General features: G+C 34.3%; 1 pseudogene across 1 annotated transcript; it reads right to left on the bottom strand.

Annotated features, from left to right (window-relative positions):
* LOC146936754 (F-box protein SKIP23-like) lies at positions 1–1,793 on the bottom strand (annotated as a pseudogene). The gene is made up of 2 exons (XR_015033206.1): positions 483–1,793; positions 1–110 (listed from the first exon to the last, which is right to left on the bottom strand). The product of XR_015033206.1 is annotated as an F-box protein SKIP23-like (transcript).
* Positions 1,794–15,582: the final 13,789 nt, after the last annotated feature.

Raw genomic sequence — 15,582 nt, 5'->3', positions numbered from 1 at the left:
CTGATCCATTTGTCCTAGATAAATAACACACCTTGAATAATCACAAATCACAACTTGCTGAAAAAGGGAGTTACCCCTTCATTCCAGCAGCCGAAATTCCACTTTATTTTCTAGCAAAAGAAACAGTGAAGATAATAAAATACATCAACATTGTTATATCTAGTTTAGAATCTTATTGATAATGATGTCTTGACATGATGATGTACTTCATACATTCATATATACATGTAATCATATAAGTTACCCATCAAAACAATATACATCATTTCATCATATATATCAATATTTGTTAATAAGGTAGCTGCATTTTAAAAAATAAACAACGAGTTTATGAAAAATTAGAAGTGTTTACTTATACTTAATGTAACAAGCAACATTTCAATTTTTAGTCAAAAAGTTTATCCAATCTAACAACATAAATTAAGCACAATAATGCAATATGACAATCACATTAAAAACCTTTCGATGTAAAGATAACATACTTAGCTCTTGAGGATTCAACCCGGAGGTGGAAAAAACAAGTTGAAATATTCATGATAAAGAGACAAAGATGAAACCCAGTCTTGATCCAAATGATAAACGAACATCCCACCTTGCTTCCAAATATTGGGGATGACATCATCAATAAAGATGATGCAATTCCCTTTGGAAACACACAAATCCGAAGCTGATGCAGAAATCGAACATCCTTTGCCGAAAAACAAAACCCTATCCCCTAAATTCATCAACCTTACCCATTTCTTCTCCTTCTCATGAAATCTGAAAACTTTAATACTAACATGTAAAATGTGACAAATGTCCACTAACAATAACTCACCGTCACTCTCCACCAACATTTTTCTATCCCAACCATCAACCACATCTTTAGCAACTAACTGAACAGTTGAATCCGGTCCAATCATAATTGTCGTACCAAATTGACTAACCGCGTAAAACCGTCTTTTAAACAAGCAGATGTCTCCATACTTTGTTGATATGTTATAGATCTCCTTCCAAGGCTCATTGCCGCAACGGAACAGCATCAACTGGGCGTTAGAAGTTTTTAATATGGCAAGAGCGAGAGAATGTTTTCCAATGGAAATTACCTTTATAGGGAGCAGCACCGAGTGGAATGCGAATTCGTTGCTGATGAAATCGGTTCCTAAATGTAGGACGGAGAGTTTGTTGAAATCAAAGAGGTGAGGCAAATGGAAAGAGGTTGAAGACGAGAGATGGGATATGAGTGGAGGGAAGAGTTTGGTCTTGCCACTTGAGTTTTGTGTAATTCTAACTAACCAAGGACGAATTAGGCTTTGTTTTTGTTGTTTTCGTGGATATGACAGGAGGGGGTGGAAGAGTTTGGTTTTGCCAAGTGAGTATGACAGAAGGGGGTGAAAGAGTTTGGTTTTGCGAAGTGAGTTTGAGATAAATCTAATCAACCAGCCAAGTGAGTATGACAGGAGGGGGTGGAAGAGTTTGGTTTTGCCAAGTGAGTTTGAGATAAATCTAATCAACCAAGGACGACGATGAATTAGGGTTTGTTCTTCTTCTAGTTGTGGTGGTGGTGGTTTGATGAGGAAGAAACTGTGTTTGGAGAGGCAACAGAATGAAGTGATGGTGGCGGGTAATATATTCGGGATAGTGAGGAGTGGAAACTTGATGGTTAAATTGAGATGGTGATTTGAGAGGGAGGAAGAGCGACGCCAACTGGAACAAACCGATCAAAAGCGAATAAGATCGATTTCGATGTCGATTCATTGCGAAATCAGATCCAGAAGCTCCTCCAGGAGATCAGACCAGTCTGCCTCCGCCATGCGTGATGTTGCTGCAGCTGCTGATGTCAAATAGCAAACGAGCCCTAGAAAATAAAGGGATTCCACGCGGTTAAAACATTACCAGCACATAATTTCTATTTTAATTTTGAGGGGATTAATGCATAGGATAATAACTTCATGAATATCCAATTATGAAACTTGATGTCTGTTGAGGCAAAATCCCTAATTAATTTAAGGGTCTTGTTAACTTGTGCCCTAAGGGCACAAGTTAAGGAGCTTAAAATAGAATTAACAAATAAATTTTATATTTAAATGATAACTTTTGAAATTTTCAAAGCATTGAATGCACAACTTTTAAGAAAAAGTTTCTACATTTGGTTCCTTAACTTATGCCCCAAGGGCACAAGTTAACATTTCCCTTAATTTAAAGATAACAAACCTTGATGATTAAGGAATTAATGGACTTTGATTAATTTGTTGGTATTTAACTTGTGCTCTTTAGTGATTAATTAAGACAGGAACAAGTTTCAATTCATACCAAGAAACAAAGAATCAAAGGACATAAAGACTTAAGAACTCAGTCAGAGTTCAGAAAGTTAAAAAGAGTTCAGAAGGTTGGACAGAGTTCAGAAGGTTGTTCATGATGAACATCAAGAACCAAGCCCAGATATTCATGAACCAAATGAAGAACATGCAAGGTCTACGTGACTTTAATGAAAGCCCAGTAAAGTACATTGACTAAAATAAATCAAAGAATAAAGGCATTTATTTGATTAAAGTCAAAAAGGGCACCTTCAATGTTCATTCAAGACTATGAACATTTGAAGTACAAAACTTTAGGAATATTCCATAGAGAATATCATCCTAGATGTTTTTCAAGCTGCACTTCATAAATGTTTCACTATTAGAATTTAATTACATCAAATAAGAGTCTTACAAATCATCCTAAGTGAAACAAAAAGGAACATTCTGAAGTCCCCTGAGTTCAAAAAGTTCGATCATGCTCCATGCTTTTTCTGACATGAACAGTACAGTAGTTGGAAAGTAAAAGGCAAATCTAAAAGCAAGATCAAGTCTGATTCTATAGGAACTTGACACATATGGGAGTTGGTACTATACAAAGCAAACCAAATCCCCTAAAGCATGGACTTGAAGTGACAGCTCCACTTTATGAGATCCTGCACACGTTTCAAGACAGATTTCAAAGAAGATCTGACCCTAGAACATTCTGAAGTCGTACAAAGGAAATCTTCATAGCACAACCCAGAAATTCATGTGACATTCATCTGCAACAGCCCAGACACATATCTGACCGTTCATTCACATGAACACAGATGAAGATCATGAAGAACACAACAACATTCTGAAGTATTCTCAAGAACACAACAACATTCTGAAGTATTCTCAAGAACACAACATTCTAAAGTTTGTCTAGAATATCAAGTGTAAGTTGGTGGGTCCCAGGACACGTGGCACAAGACCAGTGGTCACTCTCCAACGGCTACAAAGGTTCAAGAAACTCTATAAATAAAGACCAAGACCTCAGCATAACACACATCTTTGAAAAGCATACAAGAAAACAACATAAGAGTGATTGAAGCTTTAGCAAAAACATTGATCATCACAAAGATTCCAAGAAGTCTTCAAAGTGTACATCAATATTTCTCTTATCTTTTTAAAGATAAATCTCCTCTTCCATTCCTCTTCTGTTTGATTCACAAACATTCAATCTCCATACAAACTGTAACAAAGTCTCATCTAGCTTTAGGGGTACTAAAGTGTTAGTTTGAGCAGAAAGGTGTAAAGTCTAATTAGGTAACTTAGCAAGAAAGGTGTAAGCCTGCTGAGGCTAAGAGAATACAGTTGTTGTAATTGTTCAGGTGAACAAAGTTGTAAGGTGCAGGATTTGAGAAGGTATCTCAAGCATCATAGTGGAAAATCTCACAAGATTGTGAGGAGTGGACTAACCCACATTGGGGGAACCACTATAAATTTCTGTGTGTTCTTCTTCTCTTCTCTTTACTCTTTACTTAAAGTAAACACAACACACACAAACACATTTAATTACTTAAACTGTTTTTATACTAACACTTCAGAACGTTCTGAAGTCTGTCTGTTAATTTAACCATTCCAAGTTTTCAACTTGAGAATAACTTTTAAGTGACAGGTTTAATTTTTAAAGGGTCACAATTCAAACCCCCCTTCCTTGTGACTATTTTATCTACTTCAATGTCTACCAAAAATAATGAGAAAAAATTATAATATTAATTCTTTTTATTATTTTAACGACGTGTTAGATTTTAATTGGTTGGGTGTAAGAATGATGTCTTAGGTAAGAGTTCACGTAAAAATTTCTCATAATTTTATCTCTTTTTAATTTGTTGACACACCATCAAAATTATATCTTTTTGTGTCTTCTACTTCAATCTCTATATCTTTTCTCCCTCAAAAACAAACTAAAACAAACTCACTCGATAAAACACACTAACTTAATCTTTTCTAAAGGACATGTAACCAAAAAAAAAACTTTTCTAAAGGACAAACAAACTTAATCTTAATCACAATCAAAACAAATTTTCATATGATTCAATATCTAAATATCTAAAGAGTTAAAAACAAGTTACAATCTATTATCATTTTCTAATTATGAAAGTTAATGACCAGTAAAAACACAATTTTGCACCATCTTAATATATTGACACCTCAACATATATTTATCTTTTTGTGAGATCATATTTACCTGAGAGAAAAAATAACTTTCAAAAGATAGATGTGATTTTGTAACAAAAATTCCTTTTTTTTTTAGACAACAAAAATTCCTTTTATATTGATGACAAACCAAAACAACTTTGCACATATAATCAATCAAAACATTTTGAATTTCCATGTAAATTAAAAGCATAAAATAATGGGGCAATTTTAAATGTTTTTATTGATTGTGTGTGCAAATTTGTTTTGAACCGTCAACCAAGAACCATTAAATTCAATATTTTAATAAAATTATTTTATTATGATAAACAAACACAAGAGAGATTATGATTTTTTTATAATTTTAAAAAAAAACACCAAATTATTGAATTTCAATATTATTTAAGAAAATCTCAAGGGAAGTCAATGTAATTTGCTCTTTTACCATTTATGTTGACTTTATCGTTAATTTTTTATTATTTTCTCAATTCATATCCCCCGGCTTTGAATTAGCCCATGCAGAATAGCACGAGTTTGTTGCTAGTTTATTTTAAAACATTCAACATTTACACCAAAATTATTTAATAGTTTTTTTTTTCCAATACTTTACAAAATCTAATTGCTCAATTTTTTTAACACACTTTTTTTTCTTATGATAAAAAGTTTAGAGTTTTTTTTTTCCCACCCTCAAACTTCTCACGCGCAACACGTTTTGCTAATTTTACCCCGTTTTGATTTTATAATTTAAATAATATTCGGATTAAAAAATATGAAATAGTTATTTCTCCATTTTCAACCCACCTTTGGTATGTCATTTTTTTTTAATCCCAATTCATATTATATAATTATATGTGTGTTTTCCCAGCTTTGGATTATATAATCAAAAACCCCTTGTACATATGTTTCCCAAAACAAGAGAAAATCTTTCTCCTCTCACACTCCATACAACTCCAAAAACACCCTTGTTTTAGCGAAAACATGATTTAAATTTCCATAGCAAAATTCAAGCATCAATGGATTTCATACACATTTTTTCGTCTCAATGAAAAGGTAATGTGACTTTAAAATTTTCCTTGTTCGGTTTCTAAGCATTTTCATTTGATTCACGTCAAAAAATTGTTAATCATTGTATATATTGATCACCACATACAATTTACTACTAAAAGAAAGTTTACTTCAGGAGACACCCTAAAGTGAAATTATTCCCTCTGTTACCTCGAATCTCCAGAATTACAGCTTTTGGCTCTCTTCTCCGCAACTAGGGTTTTCACCTTCTCCTCTCTTCTCTTCTCCGTTTGTACGTTCAACAAAAAGTGTCAATTCTAATTCCTAACTTTCTATTTATACTTGGGCCGTCCACTTATTATTATTTTCTTCTTCACTTACTATCATTTTTACTTCCCCCCTCTCCCACTTCTTTACTACTTCTATTCTACACATCCAACTTGTATAGTATTTTAATTCTTCCCCTCATCACATTAATCCTCATATCGCATCATTAATCATCATAACTATATTTTCAATAAATAATATAATACTCAATTGAAAATGCGTCATCACTACAACAATAATCAAGACTCGACATATTTAATCTCAAAAAATTAATTAAATGGAAATTTGAGGTGTTACAACTCTCCCCCCACTCCTCAAAAATTATTTCAGCTACACCCACTACTGCGTTGGAAGGAATCTGCTACAGAAGAATTATTTCAGCTACTACACGACATTTCTCCTAATCGGAAGACCAAGGATTCATGGATATTGATGGTGGATCCGGTAAGAGGGTACAATGTAAATCAGGTTGCTCACAGATGCAGCAAGATGACAAAACGCAACAGCTAACGACGATTTCAGTCACTCGATTAGCCGAGTTTGGAGCAGTAATGTGTCGTTGAAAGTAAAAGCTTCTGTGTGGGTGAAATTTTCATGACAACTTACCGACGAGGACTGCTTTCGCGAGAAGAGGTGTGGTGGATTCAAAAAGGGAAAGATGTTGCATAATTTGATTAAGACATGATGAAACATGACAACGCAGAATATGGATTGGTAATTTTCCTGTCTTCTCCAATTTGGCGTGAAGAATAAATCGAAAAAGAAATGTTTTATAGTGTGTATAACACCCATACTAGACGTATCTAGAAAGTCTAGCATGTGCGTTAGTTTAGTATTGGATACATTAAAAATTTACAACATAAAAACTTCGAATGAATATCATATACAACAAATGCGTTCATACAATAAGATTATAACTCAACTTTTCTAAAAGTACGATAAAGGCATCTTTGAATATCCATTTCATGCTGCAGCTGGTACGAACGAGCACTTGCTGAAACATTCATCCGGCTACTAGCTTGCTAATCCATCCTGATATCTGAAACAAATAAGGATTGGGATGAGACATAATGTCTCAGTGAGTTCCACCTAACCCTAGGCTATAGGCAACCACGGGGGAAACCTATGGTCACCACGTGTCTACATTACAACCTGTCGGTTGATTATACGTGTGTGGGGACTTGCTTTCTTAGACAGTCGTGCATACTAGAGCCGTCGTAAGATTCTTCTTAACTTGTTATAGGCTTCTCTTCTATACGTGTCATGGCGGTCAAGGGGAATCTATCACCACATTGCCAATAATACGCTCTACGTATCGAGGCTTAAGCATAACATAATCATGACACGATGCTAAACTGGACGATTAGGGGAAACCTAAGGTCGTCACCGGTATATCTTTCTCTTCTTGCTTTTACTTGCTTAATATGTTGTATCTTCAACATTTCATCTCTTATCACAAAATTTATTCTTGCTATCTTACTACTTCTTGACAATCTATGCCAAGTCTCTACTTGTTCTTGACGATCTACGTCAAGGCTCTATAAAGTACATATACATGTATAATAAATATGCATGGTCAGCTTCATTGATTATGTTAGCGTGTAACAAACAAACAATATCTGAGTTCATTTTATGGATTAGTCTCGGGTAGAGTAACCCTGGAAGTTAATCCCTTACTACCGGTGAAATGCTTAGCAAGAGCGCACCGGACTCCCTTAGTGACGTGCGGGTCACTTACGGCTTACCCCGTTCCCCTTGGAGAACCTTTTATATCCAACCTTGGAAGGAATACAAAAGACACTGCACCTTAACTTAGTGACATGCGGCTCCCTTTCGGCTTACCCCGTGCCCCTTGGAGAACCTTCATTGATTACAAGAGACATGACACTCTTATTAAAATCTTAGTCTTATGCATGTATGAAGGTCAAACCAATTCGTACTATCTCTTTTACCTCGGGTCCTTAAACGATCTCACTAGAGGTAAACTTATATGCTTGCTTAACATACTTTGTGAATAGATATCAATCGATTCACATCTTGTCATACTCGTATGGCACTTTGCTTTTATGCGAAGATAATACCCTAAATCACTTCGCGTCTTATCAAGCATAACATTAATGCATGGCATTCTATTCGTTACTAACTATTCTAATTCTCGACAAGCTATGTCGAGGCTCTATATTCTTTCCCTTTCTTAATGATTTACTTGCTACCCGATTCTTGTCATACTTTCTCTTATTTGCCATGCTATATTAACTTGTCAAATACTTGATTCTTTCTCAAGAAAACTTCTCTAAATATTATCAAATAGGACCTTGGTTTGAGGGGTTTACTTCTATAAAAAGATTGCTCAAAGAAAACCGTTCGGAAAGATGACAAAACTGCCGGGAGCGAGCGAACCGTGTGTGACCACACAGTCTGCTCGCCATGGCGAGCAACTTTACTGGGGAGGCGAGTACCTACTCGCCATGGCGAGTAGGAGGCGAGCATATCATGTGTTCTGTTGCTTCTGCTCGCTGTGGTGAGTAATAGCTCGCCGTGGCGAGTTGTGACAGCCCAGAACCCCTAAAAATGGTATTTTTTACCCAAAAACCTCAAACCAAGTGTCTCTATGCATATTATGACTCTAGTGGTCATAGAAAATCTGTAAAACATGTATATAGCAAGTATTTGCAAGTATGGCAAGCATGACATAAAAAGGGGTAACTAGACTCTAAGCTTAAACCCTAAAATTACATAGTTTGCTTGCAAGAGTAAACACATAACCCAAGGGTGGAAAGCTAACTAAGGAACTCACCTAAGCAAAGTTCTTGTGACAACTCCAAGTTCCAAGCTCAAACCATTCAAAACCCTAGCTCTTGATCAACTTGTTTTCTTTGATCCATTTCAATCTTGTTGTTTCTTGCTTGATAAGTTGCTAACATCCTTGTTTAATTCACCAAACTTCCAAGCCTCACCTTCTCCTAACTTCAATGAAACGCTATCTTCTTCAATCTTGTCTTAATGATGAAAGAAGTAAAACCATGTTAGAACCAAGCTTCCTTTTGACTTAAGAAATCATGAGTGAACATAACTTAACTTGATTCAATGTTGGAACAAACTTTTGGATGGTAAAGAGAAGAGAGGAAGGGCGTGAGTTCTAGAGAGAAGGGAGAGGAAATCCTTTGCCCAAAACCTAGAGAGAGAAAACAAAAGAGAAAATGAGATATTTTGGGCCAAATCCAAATAAATATCTCTTAATCGTGCAATTACTAAAATGCCCTTGCCTTAAGCGTGTTAAATCTGACACTGATACTTAATCCGTAATATCTGACATTACATAATAAATATTCTCCATACTCATTTTCCTTAAATTTAAATCCTCTGGCACGATCGACTGGTAATATTCCGATACTGACTGGCGGGATATTACAGTGTGGATGGCTACGCAACGCTTATAAAAACGAAAAGGTAACTAACAACTTCTTCTGGATGTAACTTTAGCAAATAAGGATAATCACTGCAGGTAGGTGCTTAGTGATAACAATTTTAATGCACAATCTCAACTTCTATCTGTTATACCCTAATTTTGGACCTAAAAATACTTGCTTAAAACATTTTTCCATCTTTGATATATGTCTATTACTCTTGAAAGATTGTCAATTCGCTATTGTTTTACACTGATATTTTACTCTGCTTTATCTCCCAATTTAGCTTTAAAAATCTTTTCAAACTATGAATTTGTCTCTGTCTTCTTACATTTAAAACCATCCAAATGTTTTTTGCATATCAAGTCATTTTGAAGTTGTCTCTGGTCAGTTGCATGTTTCTCTGCACTTCATTTCAATATTATTTGCAAAATTCATAATAAAGGGGTATTTTAGTCATTCCATGTGTCCAACTTCATTTTAATCCCTGAAAATTGTCTTTGAGTCATTTCAATTGGTTTAGTAAAGTCCTTGATTTAATTCATGTCAAAATCCCTTTTAAAAAAAAATTACATTTGAGTCATTTTGAGTCAGTTTAGTCCTTAAGGGGCATTTTAGTCATTTCCAGTGTTAAAATTCTGTTTAATCTCTAAAAAAATTGTCTTTGAGTCTTTTAATTTGCTTGTATAAACTCTTGCTTTAACTCCCTGTTAAAAACCATTTTAAAATTGCATCTGAGTCATTTTGAGTCGTTTTAGCCCCTAGGGGCATTTTGGTCATTTCACATAAAATTTTGACAGAGAGAGGTTACTTTGAAGTACCTCATTTATGTAGTTGGTTCATTTTAGTCCTTTTGTTGATTTTATTTTTGTTTCACTTTACGTTTAGTCAAATTTACCAATTTTAATTCAATTTTATTTTTAATTTTTCATTTTAGTCCTCAAATTTCTAAAATTGCATTTCAGTCCATTTTTAATTTTGCAGTCCAGTCCATTATTTTTGGTAATTGCAGGGAAGTCCCCAAGTCCAGTTTCAGTCCTTTGGTCCGAGTTTTAGTCCAAGTCCAGGTGGCACTATCTCATTTGTGCAGGATCACACATGGCAGACTATTTACTGCACAAGTCAGAATCACAAATCACTCACTGCCACATCACAAAACAGAATTCAATCCCATTCTCCAGCAAAAATAGATCAAACAGCAAAGTTCATCAAGAACTCGATGAACATTCATCCCCAAACTGTAACCCTAACTTTCCAGATTCTCAAATTCACCTCAAATCATCACTGAATCGCTCGATTCTCATCACTTCTCATCATAAACAACAATAATACAACATCACAGGGGTTCAACAACTCAGAATTTGCCAGAAAATCAAAGAGGAATCGCAAGGTGAGAAGAGGAAGAAGAGGCGAATTCACCGATTTATTTTCGGTTAAAGACTCACCGAAGGATCGAAGAACAACTCGAAGCTTCCTCCAACATTTTCTTGTTCGAATCACTGACTTCCAGTGGGTAAGTCTTCGATTCTTTCTCTTTTCTTTGAAAGTTCAATGTTCTAAGCCTTGCATGTGTTCGTCGTGACAAATCAGCGTAGATCGAAGACTTCCAGAACCTCTTCCTTTAAAAAAAGTGTGAAAACGATAAATATTTTCAAAAAACCGTAAAGATCGAAGTCCAATCTACGCCGATCTACCATTTGTTTGTGGATTCTAGGTTTAAATCTAAAACTAGTGTGAATTTCTGAGTGTTTTAGGGTTTGATTGGGTTTAGATCGACGAGAAGTGAGAGGATCCAGTGACGGTTAGGGTTACGGTACCGGAATCTTCACCGGCGGTGGTCAAACCCGCCGGAGAAGACGACCGGAGTCTTAGAGAGAGGGAAGAACGTTTTAGGTGTAGAGAGAGAAACGAAGAAAGCAAATGAGCTTGAGCCGGTCTTGTGTGCTTTTATAAGAGTGTGAACCGGACCGGTTCATTCGAACCAGTCTGGTTCACCTATGAACCAAGCGTTTCCACCTTTAGATCTAGGTCTAGGCTGATCCGGTTTGATCCAACGCTTGTTGTGTTTCCCTGAGATCCGGATCCAGTTGGTATTTGGGCTTGGGCCTTAGGTCCGTTAGTTGTTTTTGTTTTGTATGCTTTCTTGCTATTTTCATGCTACTGTTTGATATTCACACCACTGCCTTGCCCAAAATTCTTGTAAAAAATTCCTAAAAATATTTCTATGTGTTCTGGATGATTTTCTTGATATTTTTGTGATGTTGTTACATGTTAAAACCTGATGGGGAATGTGTGTGATATTTCTTGCTAGTTGTTTACTTCTTTGTTAAAATTTGTGAAGTTTCAACATGTTCTTGATCCTAGAATCTTGCTTTGATATATTGATGCTTGATCTATGAATATACCATGTATATGCCTTTGGTTTAGTGCTATTCTCCACTGTTTATGAATTGATTTGTGAATTGCTTGTTTTACAAGTTACATAGATACTTTAGTATGTGAATAAATTGTAAAATAGGCTTATAATGAGTCATAATTTTTAAAAGCTTGACATTGCTTTGTAATTTTCATGTTGTGGCTGAAATAAACCTTTTGGAAAACTTGTCATAACATGAGGATTATAGGACATGATCTTGCTTTGATAGTATGATGCATATTAGGCATATTTTGCCACCTTTTTTTGATTGAGTTTTTGCTTCTTGCTTGTTAATATTGCAATTATGTCTAGTATTTCTTTTGCTTACATTTTCTACCACTCTTTGCCTTATGTTACTAACCCTCTACTTCATGTTTCCTACATCTCATGAGCATCTCATCTCCATTTCACCTCTTGCCATTTAAATCCATGCAAAAGTTAGAATGTAAAACCTAGGGTGGTGTACTTTACTTCATGCAATTTTAAATTCTTGCAAGACCATAGCATGTATTTAGGCCAATGATGTAAAGGACAATGGACTCTAATGATGTACACCGACACAAGCACCGACACATGCACACATATCACGTGGTTACTTTAGATGTATGCTTAGGGAATGTATGTTTAGATGTATGCTTAGGAATCGCGATACTTAGAAAAATTCTCTTTTCCAAACAATATGAACAACATCACTCAAATAATTTTCAAAATAAACTTTGGGATCAAAATCCCATTGATTTTCTCTTTATTTTCTTAAACAAAAACCTTAATGAATTCTAATAATACTTAGACTTTCTTTTGCAAAATAACTAATTCCACCTCACATTTTCCAAGTCTTATGCCCTTGAGGCCTCTTTCTATTCTTCAAAATTCCATTTTCAAAATTAAAATCAACCAACAAAAACAAAAACCTTTTTGGAAGAGAACTACGGTGGATTTGATCCCTTAAAAGGGTACGTAGGCAGGGAACCAATATTCCTTCAATTCAAATAAAATAAAAATTCAAACGCCTTCTTCTCCCTCCAATTCTTCACTTAGTAAACTTTTAGGTGTAAATAATATTTTCAAATAGCATTTAAAAATAAAGCGCGTGCGTAGAAAGTAAAGACGGTTCCTATAGGATACTATAGTCGTTATGGGTGCCTAACACCTTCCCGTAGCAAAAACAACTCCCGGACCTCGATTCTCAAGGGTTTTGCTTATTTTTTCCCTTCCCAAGAAAAAATGAGATATCAAAGGTTAAAAAGGTTCAAACGTAATCAATGTTTGACACCCCAAAAACCAAGATAAAACACTATCAATACAAATTTTTTTTTCCACTTTTCTCTCTTCAATGTAAAAAATCAATATTTTGCATCTTCTATTATGCATATATGAATATTGATATTATATCTATCTGTGTATGTAGACCAAGAAATCAATGTATAAAACTCCAAAAAACTGTACAAATTTGAAATTGTAAAACTGTAAAATCAATGAGTTGAAGAGAGCATTTATAAGATAAATATATACACAATGAAGAGAAATGTATTAGATTGATAATATCAATACAGAGATACTATAAAACTTCAACTTATGGTTAACACAAGTATACAACACTTAGTCTAAGTCATGAAACATGACAACTAGAAACAAAAGTTTTAAAAAGAGTTAACTACTATTAGTATAACACCATTATATTATAAAAATATCACTTAACTACTGTGACTAAATGCCTCTATTTATTCCTATTGATATTTAGTCTCATGGCTCTTCATGTAATTGTAAGTTACAACTTTTGTATCCTATAAATAGGACCTACATTGCCATGTAAAGATCACATTTGTGAAGAGAATAATACAAAGTGCTTTCATCTTCTTCTTCCTCTTCTTTTTTGATCTTGTGCTTTTAGTTTTTTTCTTAACAACCATTATATTATAAAAATACCACAAGGACAATTAACAGTTAGAGCACTCATCCAACTCTAAAAACGATTTATCTGCATTTTAAATTTTAATGACATGGCTGATTGGGAATATTTAAGTAAAAATATGGAAAAAAAAGTTGACACCATGATAGGCGTAATTTAAATGATTGGGTAGTTCATGTCATTATCACAAACTCTAGCGCTCGTAGAAAAGCACAACAAGATTTTAATTTTTGGGTGGATTTTAATTTTTTTCGTTAATACACAATCTTAACCATGTAGTTAGTTACCATGCTTATATTTCCACACCAATATGTTTGAATGAACTGAGTTAAACAGAGGTGTATCAATGATTGACTCAACTGTGTTATGATTAAGGTGATTCTAAGACTTCGCATCTTGAGTCCAAGGCTTAACTAACTTTCTTAATAGTTGTGATTGTGAAGTTCGATAAATTTCTTATAATCAAGACCGGATATAAAATATATTTAAAATTAACCGCAGTATTCAAAATCTTTAGCAATTAAGAAAATTAAATAGTGGAAAGTTTCATTCAATTTGTCTATATTTTCAGGTTGTTTAACAAAGTCTTAGAAAGTTAGTTTCATTCAATAGGTTGTTTCATTAAAGGTGTTAGTGACCAAGACATTGGCCTAATTATTTTGATCAAATATCTTAAAATCTTGTAATTACCCAAACAATTTAGAAAATTGAATAGCCGCCATTTAATATATCTCTTAAGTAAATAAAACCAATCTAGTTCTTAAGTACAACATCCTTTGTGTTTACCCTGATTTTTGGTAAACAACCGTTGTTTTAAGATTAATTGCTTGCAAGATCAACCGGTAGTAATAGTTAAGTTGAAATCATGTAATCCCTCTGAAGATGAATTTTATAAAGTTTACTACTTGTCGACACTCTAGTATATTGGTTAAAAAATTGCCATCAATGCGGTGTATTGAATACTCACACTCGTTATTGGTCTTCACATTGAAGGATATGGTGTTTTCAGACCCAACAACGAAAGCAACAACAAAAACTCGGCCAACATGAAAAACTTCTTTTTATATACAATTAATAATACTATTGTTGGAGATTACGATAAGAGATTTAACTGTTATAAAGATGCACATGATAAGTATCTATTGTATCTCTTTGTCTTTGAAGTGACTTTTCTGATTGAAGAGCTTCAGAGAATAACTTATTTGTACTTAAAGATCTTAACGCTACTGAACAAAGTCAGATCTAGGTGCGTGATCTTCAACATTGAATCCAAATGATTGCTTTGAGATTTGAATATAGCAATCACCGAAATGATTTCTTGGTCAGATATTGAATTAGGCATGGATGCACTTGACCTTGGAAATGATCATCAAATTCGGACGATGACTTGAAATGCTTGGCACAAATGATGTGTTTTCTTGACAACGTATTGACCGAAGGATATGCTTTGCATGCTTGCTATGAAATTGATCATCTTGTCTTGTAAGATAATAAATACAATAAATGGGTCCCACCTACATTAATTATTTTATACTTTTTTTAAGATTTTTTATGTCTTTATCTCACCAAATGAAAAAAATGGAAAGAATTATAAATGAAGAGAATCCTAACTCCAATTTAAACCTTAGTATGACCATTATTTATTGTGCGTTAATTGCTCCTCACCCAAATATCTTTTTTTTTTGTCAGGTAACCTAGTGGCTAGATGAATAACTGGGGTGTCTGGGGTTTGAACCCCGGCCCCTGCATATAATAATGCATTGTCCTATCAACTGAGCTATGCTCACGGGACAACTAAACACAAGACATAAAATGTACCATCCTCGGTAGGTCAAATCATTTGTTTCTCAATTCTCGAGTTTACGTGCAATCAATCAATAACGAGTCCAATTAATATCTTTATTGGTCCATTTCAACGTGACGAGGCTATGAGTTTGTTCCTTTAAAAAAAAGAGATATATTATGACATCTTAATACACCTAAGAGACACTTATAATAATATGGTGGTTATATGAATTGTTTCTTGCAATTCTAGAAGGGCTAAAAGCAATTTAATTAAAATTAAAAGAGCATGAG

Source organism: Medicago sativa, chromosome 3 (assembly GCF_051527215.1).
Source record: "Medicago sativa cultivar Bolivia chromosome 3, Bolivia_mono, whole genome shotgun sequence".
Lineage (NCBI taxonomy): Eukaryota > Viridiplantae > Streptophyta > Magnoliopsida > Fabales > Fabaceae > Medicago > Medicago sativa.
The sequence above is the reverse complement of the archived record's forward strand: the minus strand, read 5'-3'. Positions and strand labels throughout refer to the sequence as shown.